The 12,822-nt window shown below is 39.1% G+C and overlaps 1 protein-coding gene across 4 annotated transcripts in view; it reads left to right on the top strand.

Moving 5' to 3' along the window:
• Positions 1–12,822, top strand: part of LOC136435356 (inositol 1,4,5-trisphosphate receptor-like) — a 95,882-nt gene that overhangs the window by 5,201 nt on the left and 77,859 nt on the right. The gene's annotated exons all lie outside the window — the stretch shown is intronic.

Here is a 12,822-nt window from a genome sequence, read left to right as displayed (position 1 = left end):
TCTCCAGGACCTGTCCCTCCGTTCTTTTCTGTCTGCAATGCATCAGCCAGGTTGATAATCATAGTAGCTACATAAAAATAGTGTAAAATCTCTAACTAGTAATATGATTCTGAAAAAGGGTGGTGTAAAAATAGCTACATTACTGTCGTCAATGATTTAACGAAAGCCACATGATATCCTGGTTATTTCTGATGTATCTCAATAAGTGATCCATAGCGGTCTCCGTTTGACATCAGTTGAGAGATGTTTCCTGTGATTTTGGACAGGCATCTCTGGTAACCAAATTTTCAGATAATGAAAAGCCCAAGCCCAACATCATTTGACAAAAACGCTTATGATAATGGACAAGTGTTGGGAATCTCTTTATTGTTACAATATGTATCTATTACGTGCCCAAAGTAACGTACAACAGAAATGTTAATCAGAAGATGGCTGTGAAATGACAAACCTTAGTTCATGTATAAGGAACACCTGCTTTGTAGGCTGTGAAGTAAAGTAGACCACAGCTACCATGATATAAAGATGGAATTGTTCAGAATTGTTTCCAGCAGGGAAATGATGCATTATTTATGGTGAAGCAGGTGCATTGCAATAACAGACTTCCTACACCAGTCCAGGTGGCTTTCTACAGCATCCTCACTAATTGCTAGTTTTCCTGCAGTGCCAATTTTGGCCAGCAGGAGGCCCAAAATCAACCTTAACCAACAGGTCCATAACACCTACATGTACCTTCATACCTTATCACAATCAATCCAGAGGTTCTTAGTCTTAGACATTGCACCAGACATGCACACGCGCGCGCACACACACACCCCACACACAGACAAATGGACTAAAACCTATACCTCCATTTTTCATTCAGGTAATAACTTCTCCAGAAGCCTTCATGCCATATATTAATCAGTATTTTCGCGGGTGACGATGATGATGCTGTACAAGGGCCATGCCTTCTCACTCAGTGTTGTATGAATCACATGATGATGATCAAATTCAAACTTGAATTATCTTACCACATTCATTATCATGGCCCCAATGTATTTTTTGGTCTATTTATGCCTTGTGACATACCGGGTCTTGATAAACATGGTCTGTGGTTAATAAGACGGCACCCATTATGTATATCCCTGCAGGTTGAAAAGTGCCCAGCTGTGGCCATATAATGATCCATGGATATACTAGAAAGCCATTCCAGTTCAGCCCATTGCACTAGGGCCTCAAACTGATGTATCCCCTTGACACTAGAACCAAAGCACTCAGGACTATCTGAAATCCTGGTTAATGCCATTTGAAGGCTTCTGGACATTGTGAAAACAGCTGTAGTAGATATGGTTCGACCTTTTTAGTTATAACCTCTCGGTAAAGTACAACTGGCAAAAGCATACCTTTCCCTACATCAGCAAAATCTTACATCTAAAACAGCATTGTGCTTACTGACCAGGCCTCCCAAATGAACGAATTAAACCTGCATGGTTCTTCCTTGCAAAAAAGGAAATGTTGATATCGGGTCCATGCATTGAGACTAATAGGACTGTTGCAATTTTGTAGTCAAAACGAGAAGTTCATTTGGAAGACTAGCTGCACATCCTTTAACTGATTAAAGTTATCAAACAGCTTTCTGGAACTCCTGATTTCCTAAGGATTTCCACCGAACCCCATATACGGTATATTGTTTAAAGTAACAATCTAATGTGAACTTAATACTCTATGGTGTTATAGGACATATTATTATTACTTACATATTACATCCTAACCAGAAAAGGTTTAGGGATAGATTTTAAAGATACTGCTCACTACTGTGATCTTTCCGCTTGAAAGAAGGACATATTACTTCCTGAAGCCCACTTTGACTGGTCACCACCACAAGGATGCAAGATATGTAGTGACGCAGTTCCTACATTTCCCCCAGGATGACATGGACTTCCATGAAATAGGAGTGTTGTTTGAAGCATTCGTAAACACAGTATGTACTACATGTATACATGTACATGGAAGACGATTTGAGTTCACAAAAGGGAAGTACAGCATACTTTACATACCAAGGAAAGTGTTTCACTGAATAAAGTTTGTGAATCTTCCCCCCCCCCCCCCCCCCCAACAACACTTCTGTAAGAAAAAAAGGCATGTTTTCAAGTGTACATGGAAATCTTGTTCCCCAAGAGTCTGGACCAGAATTTGTCCTTAGCTTCACTTACCACACCACAGTCCTACAAATGAGTAATTTGAATACAGTCCAACCTGTATTAGCGGGCACCTTTACAAAGCAGCCACCAGTTAATGATCAATTAATCAGCCTTTTCTCTGGTGGTCACCTTGTCCATAGTGGTCACATTTGGCCAGCCCCTTGATCATGAGAGACTGCTATAGACAGGTTTCACTATATATGTTTAAAAGAAACCTGTTGTCCTTTAGACGCAAGCAGATATGAAGAAGGTGAAAGTGCTAAAGCCTAAAGGGATGGGAAACTAGTGCCAGACAGACAAGAGGCGTGCTACAAATACAAATACTGTACATGTACGTATGTCATGAGAGCTCTTGACAGATTTTGTTGAAGAAAAGGGCTACTTGGCAGTCAAAAAGCCCTTGTGGTTACATACGTGTATATAGGGAAGTAAGTCATGGTCTCACCAGCATTAATAAACTTGATGGAAACAGCCCTTACATGCATGTACATGTACATGCCTTGATCGTCTTTGCCTATCCTTCTAGTCTCCAAGCAGGCCCAATGGATTGCAAAGACCGTATCCAACTGGAAGAAGGAGCATGTATAGCACCCTTTGCCAGTTTGATACGGTCTTTGCAACCTATAGATCTGCTTGGAGATTATATCCTTCCCCGTTCATATTGGTGTGCATTTTGCTGACCACTGACATTTATCTTGAGGCTCTGTCCTCACAGGGTTCAGGTAATGCCACGTGTGTCTGCCACAGTCAGTCCCATATAATCATCTGTGTAGTTGTTTTTCCACAGTCAAAGGTTATGTAGGAGGTTCCATCAGACAGCAATTCTGCCTGGATACAGCTAGAAGTACGTGCTGGCACCGACTCAACATCTAATGTGTTTCTAAATGGTGCCATTTACTCAGATGCCCTTGGTCAAAGTGATATTGATGTCTGAGAAAGGCATTGTCTGTAATGGGCAAATCCCATTTGATCTTTTGCTAGTAAAAGCTTTTCATTTAACTCTGGACATTTCTGGGGAACTGAGTAGAAAATGAAAGCTGTAACTTAGTCATAACATTTTGTACATGGATATCCATAAGCTTTCTAAGTTTTTCTTTAATTGCATGGATGTTGCAGTGTTTTTTAGTAGCTGGTATGTCTGATTGGTAAGAATACAAATTTCAGCAGAAATTGGAAAGATCTCTGAGTCTGACCTTGATTAATAGCTTAGTGTGATGTTTGCAAATCACATACAAGTTTACTTGCCTTGTTAGACATTGGACTTATAGTCAATTCTGTACAAGTGACCACCTCTACATGAGAACCAGCTGGCCAATGTGACAACTTTTTGGCGGCCTCATAGATATCTTCTATTTGTTTATTTATTGGTTTGGCTGTTCAGCATGCACAACCAGGGCTGCCCAACTATAGCCTGTCGCTAGATATCTTTTCCCATTGACACAAGCATTAAGTATCCGATCAACAGTTACCATCTGTCCACATAGACCAGATTTTATAGGTCCCTTGATTGGTCTTCTTGGACAGTTTTAACTGCACAATCTAGTTGTGTCCTGGATACTTGCAAGTTGCCGCAAACAAAATCCCTGGCCCCTTGGCCCCCAATTAAGATAGAGTGGAAGGCAAAGACAATTTTTTTACGGGGAAACATAATTCTAATGGATGTAATACCATTATGATAAGAGAACACTATTTCTTATTACATTTCCATTTCTTTAGCATTGACACTACCCATTTCTAATCTCCTTTATATTATTTGTGGCCTTTATAAGGTAGAGTGACAGTTTAATGGACAAGGTTTCTCTGGTATAAGTCATGTCTGAATCTGGTATGGTAGCAAGTCATTTCATTCATTGTGACAATCATGTTCTACTGCTTCAGCATCATGTAAAAAAGTATAATATGAACTTAGGGATTTGTTGTATTGTAGGATCCAGAGTAGCTCTCTTAATAAAGACTGGAGAGGATACATGTTTTATAATGTGTGCTTTGTACTGTAACCATACAAGTACAAGCCTCCAAGATCGAGGGAAACCGTCACTTACATGTAAGTTCAAGGCTGCTTTTACCACAAACAGAGGGTTGGACCCAAGGTATGCCAGAACAGCTTGTGCTGATATGAAACAGCAATTTGCCTTAGGTACGTGAGAAAAGGCTCTGGAAAAAGGCACGCTAGATTTGCTTTTCTGGTTGAGGTCTGCTACAGTAAAAAAAAGGGAATACTGTTGCTTGTTGAATCATATCCCAATAGTTACATAATATTGTATAGTAAGTTGTTATTTTTTCAAAGTTGCAAATTTGACAAGAAGTTCTTATTTTTCAATTCCAAATTGTATTATAGCACACACGACATATATCCCAGCAGCAGCAAAATTTATCAGCATTTTTACAAGTTTTAACCCGATTTAGGCATTCTGCCATCTGGCAGTCCATCACAAGGCTAAGGCACTTCCGCAAGCATGAAAGAAACAATGCAGAAAATGTGGGAGGAGTCTGGGAGGATAAACAACTTAAATTCACAGTTTAGGGACCATATTTCTCTTGCTCTGTAAATGCTTTGATGCTGTTATAATAAAGCGACCAAACAGTGACACTGCATACTTTGTGTCACCTACAGTCTTACTTGAGGGCAAGGCAACAGTTACATGTACCTTGCCTCCTCTTGTTGTAAGCACTATCCATGTCTGCAACTGTTCCTTTAGTATGCAAAACTCTTGTAGCATCATCAAACATGACATTATTTTTTGCTTTAGCTGAACCATGCAGTAGCTTTACATTTTGTAAATGATCTATACTTTTGTATCTGTATTTTATTATTTTTATATTCATCGTGTCCTTTGATTCTTATTGCTCACAGCTTGATATTGAGACTAATAAAATAATACATATAAAGTACCCACTTAGGAACAGCTTGTCATACTCCAGAGTTCTGTGCGTCATATGATACGAAGATACAATGTTTGATGTCTTTGAGCACAATTTTGATACAGACAATTTTTCTGCCTGGGGAAATGCTTTGAAAGTGACATTGATAAGTCTGTATATGATGACGCACGTGTAGGTTTGACTGAAGTGAAGACGGTAGACTATTTGACTATGTAGATACGGTCTAACAGTACCTTCTGTTATCACCCACTGTCTGATGTTACTGAGCAGGTATATAGGGAGGGACATGCGTGAGGCCACTTCACACATATTACATAGTTTTTGGGGCAAGTTCAGTAACTGCATAGTCTCAACTTTGTAGAACCTGGCTCCCTCTGGTGTAAAACTTTACTTCTGGGGTGAAACATGACCCTAAACCAGAACAACACAGCTTGATTGATACACTTTGCCTGCACTTTTTCTGTACCAATGTTTAACAATATTTGCAGCACTAACTTCCTGGTCAAATATTGCCATCTGTGTACCGTAACAGACCTTGGGGAAAGTCTTTACAGCAGTAGCCAGTCTGTTACAACAAGGAGGTCGATAGAACCTCCTTGGCTACAATTTTCTTCACGTAGGAATTTTCAGTCAGTCCTTGGGTTGATTTTGTGTAGCATGGTACGGGTAAGTAACCTGAACTTGCTGGTATAGCAGGAATTCTGATCTGACCAATTAACCAGTATTTTGAAGCCCCCAGCTCCATCTCAGTGTGAACAGAAGTCAGATGTATGCTGTTGAAGGTTGTTTTGCAGATGCTGAGTTCCATCATGTTACGGACTTGACATGGAGAAATTCACAGATACTGTAATGGATTATTGATTTCCAAGCTTGTCTAGTAAATTGTGTTAAATAATTTGCAGGATCAGCTTCATTGCTTGTACCCTCCCTCATGCATTTATCAGGACTAAGTCATGGAATTATCGATTTTCTCTCCATCTTAGAGTAGAGGTATAACACATAAATACTTGTCTAGTAACTCAGAGTCAGACCTGTACTGTACAGGGTAACTTAAGAGTGACCTTAAGCATCATGTTCAGGCTACATGTACTGTAGGTAGAGCATTTGAAACAAGGCAATCAACGATAGCAGACTTCACCCCCATATCCATACTGCTCAGGTCCCACAGTGAGAATTACCAGAACTGAGGATCCATTTGGCTTTTGCAGAAACACAGACAGACAGACAGACAGACAGAAACAATATTTTATTTCCTTTCCGCAAAGTAAGAAATATATAATTATTTGTTATTTGCTTCACACTCACAGCAAATACAGTTTCTTGATGCTGATTCTTAAATAAATCACTTCTTTGGAATAATTCAAATAATGTAATAGATATAAATAGAGCAGAAATATATGTATGTATGTCTTATGTAAGGGCAAAACAAGATTCAGTGAAAATGGAATTTTGTTTTGCCCTTACATAAGACATATTTCTGCTCTATTTATATGTATCACATTATTATTATTATTTGACTTATTCCAAATAGTGATTCATTTTATAGAATTGACGTTATAAGGGCTATTAAGGTTGTGCGTGATAACACTTTTTATAAACATGCTTACGTAGGTTTTCATGTTCTTCTAGGTAAAGTCACACCCACGCAGCATGAAAACACTCCATGATGAGATCTGAAAAACCAGAAATGGATTAGTTACTCTGCTGGTGGTGGTAATTGCCTGGATGAAAGTCGTTCTGCACCTATCTAAATGTCTGGCCATCCCAGCAGGACAAAATTGCCCAGCCATTCAACAACTGAATGATGCTATCATCCAAATGTATTCATAAGGAAAGCTTTTGTGGCAGAAGGCAGGGAGGGACATGTAGTACAAGCAGGACACACACACACACGCACACACTCAAACACCACTTATAATATAAAGTTATATCAAAGGTTTTGCCCATTTTGTCCAAAGCAAATTGAAGATGAATTTCACATTGTCATGGAATGCTCTAGATTAGTAGATATGATGTTTTACGCAACAAGTTACTCACATTTCTCAAATTAAGTACAACAGACTTTAAGAGTCTCGATGCAACAGACAGATTTGAATATATCTTTAGATGCAACAACCCCCACAATGCAAAAATAGGTAATCATATAAAAGACTGCTTTGTCTTTAAGAAATACCCAAACTAATGATTAGCCCCACGCTATTGTAACACTATATCAAAGACATATGCTAGCCCTTATTGTATTTAGTGATTAAGATTGATTACAAGTTTCATTCTATATGTTGTATTATGGTAAATAACTGTATGGTGATAAGAATGTAATCTTAAGTTTCCAATGATGCATATCCTGCCTGCCATTATGTTTAAATACATGTAGAGTCTAATAACATTAAGCTCACTTGACTGAATCTTGGTAATTAAAGAGGAGTGATGCTACAGTAAAGAAATTGTTCATCAGACTCAAGATCTAAATATTCTGATTGAAGCAGTAGATTGCAATGAACATGATCCATCCGTGCTTGCTTGCAAAACTGGGTAACTAATGGGCAACTGGAATCAATTATACTTAACAGTTCACCTGGAAAGTCAAATTGAACTGCCTAAGGCATGCTTACAAATGGTATTTGAAAAGTTTGAGTTCACCTTTGCAAATAACTCATGTGTGACTACACAAATCATGTGAATAGAGGGAATGTGTTTCATTTCTATCTCCTAAAATGTGCATAGCGTTGGCAACATGGCAGACACCTGAATTTTACCTACAGGTTCTGGTATTTTGGAATCTGCACATCAATGCTAGGTTAGTTATCACCTGTTAGAGGTAGGTCCTATTGCTACTTTGCCTATTCTACAAGCAGATGTCGTTTTAATCTCTTGTGGGTTTGAGAGATTAAAAAAACATGACAAAGTAGAAAGCCCGACAAAAACGCCTGAAAACAAGTAAAAAACCAGCCAGACCCACTTCTCTGCTTGGAGAGTAACTTTGCCCTTATACGTGCAGCAATGCCTGTGCTACTGGTGCATCCAGTAAACCAGACCAATAACAAGAGGCAGATTGAGGTCATGTTACCAGAATATTGACACTTTGTGGCATTTCAAACTGGAGACCTGGAAGCTCGACTGTACTTCGTTAGACTTGCTAAATGCATCACAGCTTCATGCAAATTCCCAATGCTAGCTCCATAGCACTAAACTAGCTGTATGCAGCACTGAACTAGATCAGTGGTGCTTTAGTTGAAGGACTAAGTCTTAGACATTTTACCTTTCGCCACACTGTCCTGTTTTAACCTTTGTAGCAGTCTGTATTCATACCAGGCATGTTTTGGTAAATAAACCACTTTGTGCTAATGTGAAGACCTTGTAACACATCCATTAGATACTAATCAGATGAGTTAATGGGGGAATGGACCAAGGAGGGTGGTAAATCTTCATGATATATATATATATACAAAAAGTTGATGCAAATGTTTTGGGGACTGTTAGTTATAATCTAAATGTAGGTGTCAGTATACATACATATATTTTCTTCAATCGTTCTAAACATTTTCGGTGACATTTGTAGTTTTCCTTGCATTTTATTCCTGTCATTCTCTTTCATATACTGATAATTCATATCATGCTTATATGTATCCCATGTTAACCCACTCCAATTACCGTATAACCTCACATTGGATCCGGGTAATTGAAGTTTTACCCTTTTGTCAAGTTGGACAACTTCAAACCAACTACAGCATGGTTTGTGATGGTCAGGTAATGTTGTGGATGAGCAATATCAGAAAAAAATCAATAACTCATTATAGATAATGTCGACTCTTGCATGGTATGATCAATCCAATCTTACAGGTTGACTTGCTCTCTCAAGTTGCAACAAAGGAAGGTTGGTAAATATAGACTGTATTATTCGTACATATACAATCTTTTAGAAGGGCAGGGACACTAGCTTCCCGGATAGCCAGGAAAAAGAATAAAGTGTAGAAATCATGCATGCCTTGAATTCTCTCTGGTCACCTCTGCTAAAACCAGGGGAACTTAGGGAACTTCAGTATAAGCCTGTCGCACAGGGAACTCCTGAAATTGCTTCTTGGAAAGCTGTAGAGCCAACAACTTGAGCTGTGATGGAGATAAAATGTCTTCAAAACTTTATCCAGCATACATGTATTTCTATATTTTGAAGAATCAATCTTATCTGTTAAGGTCAAACTAATCAAATGGTTCTTTTAGATGTTTTGATTAACAATACAAAGTTAAAATTGTGCTTGTTGTCTACATATTTGGAGATTAGGCCATTGATGGTAGTGCAAAATAAGTTGTACATGTAATTGATATTCAAAATTACCTGTACCGGGCAAAGTTAACTTGCACTGCTTATAAGTCATATTCTGCCCATATAATGCATTGTTTGAAGGTTTTGTTATTCACATATTATTGAAGCCATAGAAATATTGCTGCCTTGCTACCCTTTCGTTTTTGTGAAGTAGCCATAAGTGGCTGTATTTCTTACACTGTCAGTACAGTAATGCTCATCACTACATCAGTCTTGTGGAAAATTGCCAGGGAATTCAGCATTACTTGCAGCCACGCCAGGAAGCCTGGACTTGTTCCCAGCTCCACTTAGATGGTTTGTCTGTGTCAGGAGGTTTGGCAGCACGAGTTGTATAATACTGGCCAGGGACTCTATACACAGGAATAGGCATTATTAGGCATGCAATGGATTAATGTGTTCAGACATGTGATGTAGCCTTTTAATAAGGAAAGACAGGTACAGGTCAGAGATGATTGCCATCTCTACAACTGGATAAGATTAAGGGGATTACTTCTGGACGTTTCGAGTGACATCCATCACTCTTGACTGGCCTATAATTATATAGTGAATTGAGATGGCTACATTTGATTTCTGCGCAATTAAATCAATAATCATGAAAATTTTGAAGTGTCCCAGTGAAATCGAAAGACTGTTAATTTCTTACGATGCCAGATTCTGATAAGGTTAGATTAACTTAGAATGCTTTAGATTTATTAGTAAGAAATACATTTATAGGATGAGAAACTTAGGAAGTTTATATTATATGTGCAGAAAGAATGTGTACATGAAAATGTGTTCTGTTTATTTTGAAGTTGTATCTTATGCATGCAGGATGACTGACAGAAGTCTACCAAGCACAGGTCTCTGTAATATAGCTGCCCTGATTCTCATGCTCATGCATGTGTACATTTCGTGCTCAAAGCATGACTTACCATGTTAACCTCCAAATTGCTACTACTGGTATGGCCTTGCTCTCTCAATTTTTTAAATGTAGATTGCTCCTTGTCCTAGTTCTGACAGTGCTCGTATGGCTCATTACGTCTGAACAGAAGATCTCAGTTCTAGTGAGGAGTGCTGGTGTTATCTAATGTAGGCAAAAGTAGGGCTGCTTGACTCTGCTTAATTTGATGTCCATGGAGTATCATCGCACTGTGCCAAATGCCATACTGATGAAGACTACTTGAAAGACATGAACAGAAAAGTTTCTGCTTGGAGTTTGCCATTAGGATGCATGTTCCTGCATATGCTTCTGTGGCGACTAACCCCAGCTAGCCAGTACAACTAATGATAGACATACAACCATAACCATGCTGCCATTTATCATGGGAGTAGTCAGCATAGGGATTACAGTACTGCACATGGAGATAATTGTTGAGCTTGTGGTTCTGCCTATGGTTCTGATTGTCTAGCAGGTGGCTTTGCCCATGGAGCTGATTGTGGTAATGGCTTTGCCCATGGTGCTGATTGTGACGCTTGTGGTTCTGTCCATGATACTGATTCAGTGATTGTGTGGCACGTGGTTCTGTCCATGGTCTGATTGTCTAGCATGTGACTTTGCCCATGGTGTTGATTGTGGTTATGGTTTTGCATATGGTGCTGATTATATGGCTTGTGGTTTTGTCCATGGTGCTGATTGTGTGGCTTTTGGTTCTGCCTATGGCGCTGATCTGCATGTGGTTCTGTCCATGGTGCTGATTGTGTGGCTTGTGGTCTTGTCCACGGTGCTGATTGTGTGGCATGTTGTTGTGCCCACGGTACTGATAGTATGTGCTTCTGTCCATGGTACTGATTGGGTGGCTTTTGGCCCTGTCCATGGTACTGATTGTGTGCCATGTGGTCTTGTCCATGGTGCTGATTGTGTGGCTTGTGGTCTTGTCCATGGTGCTGATTGTGTGGCTTGTGGTTCTGTCCACGGTGCTGATTGTGTGCCATGTGGTTCTGTCCACGGTGCCGATTGTTGAGTTTGTGGTTCGGTCCACAATACTGATAGTTGTTAATTGTACAGATAATGCATATGGCAGTGCTTCCAATATATTTTATCTCTTTAGGATTGATGATTGATGTAGATAGGAATGTTTCCATTTTATTTTCCCAAAGTCTTTTATGTTTAATGTATTGCACACATTTTGCCACGCTCCTCTAGATTTGCTTTATTGTGACAACTTTCATTCACAGTTAACAGTTAACAGTAAAAGACTTGAGTGCATGTTCTATTACTACAGCTGTCTGTAACCCCTTGGTAAGCTTCCGTAGTCTGTCTTCCAGTTCTTACTTTGCCTTTCTAGAGATGACCTAGATGCATATCAAAGATAAATCTTCTGATTTAGTTGTAACTCTTTTATGTTCTTCCTTAATCATTTCCTTTGTAGACAAATCTGGTCAGAGTACTGCAGCGGCAGTTAAGAAGAGAAAAAGTGCTTTGACAGGATCAGTCTTCCGTATAAGTCTCTGCGGTAGGAAGAACAGAGTAGCGTGTTTTGCCTGTAATGGTCATTAGTTGTTGATTGATGGTCCACTCACATGGATGGTCTCTGTACTGTAAGAGATGTGCCAGTTTCGTGTGTTTGAAGGACATGGACGTGTGTAGAATCTCTGTTATATGTTGTAAGTCACGAATCCCAATTGAATTTACCTTTCGGCAACTGTGTGCTGCCGTTTGTGACAAGATTGATAAATCACGCAGTCCCTTTCTTGATTACCCAAGTAATTTATAAGATAAGACATTAAATGCAAGTAACGCTCATGTACTTAGCTCCTCTGACGTCAGTCTGACTTTGATTACATCTTATTAATGACATTATAGTGGGTGTTCCAGCGCACTGATCCCAGTTTGACAGCATGGCAGTAATGCCCCTGAACACTATGAAAATGGATGACCTCTATTTCAGTCTTAGTCAGATTAGTGGGTCTGATGTAGCTGGCACGACTGCCCAGTATCAATAGATGTCATTACGATTGGTTTACCTTAATACTAGTTATGAGAAGTTTTACAAATCCCAGTAGACCAGGCTATAAACCTACTGTAGTGTTGCTTTGTGGTGATACAGGCTAAAACCACATGGTGGCACCAAGCCAACCTGGACTTGCCTAATTTACTAGTAATCTTAACACAAGCTTTAGGCTATTCGTTATGGGCTTGGAAATTTATATCAGAAGACACCAGAAAATGAATATTGATGACAGGATTAGACTTTGATTTTGTTTCGACAGGACATGAGAGAGAGTGGCCTAGATACATACGTAAGCATCAAGCAAGTCAATTTGATATTGAAATTGGTTGAATGTATGTATGTACAATTACAATTGGTTGAATGTAAGTTTGTACATTGTTGATAACAACAATGGCATCACCTAATTGAATAGGGTGATTGAACTGTGTGTTGGTTAACATTGGTTTGTATTTAAAAAATGCCTCTTAAAAAATGCCTCCATATGCATGTACATGTAGCTAAAGAATGC

The sequence above is a fragment of the Branchiostoma lanceolatum genome, chromosome 5, assembly GCF_035083965.1.
Source record: "Branchiostoma lanceolatum isolate klBraLanc5 chromosome 5, klBraLanc5.hap2, whole genome shotgun sequence".
Lineage (NCBI taxonomy): Eukaryota > Metazoa > Chordata > Leptocardii > Amphioxiformes > Branchiostomatidae > Branchiostoma > Branchiostoma lanceolatum.
Note: the sequence above shows the minus strand (reverse complement) of the source record. Positions and strands in the feature narration are given on the sequence as shown.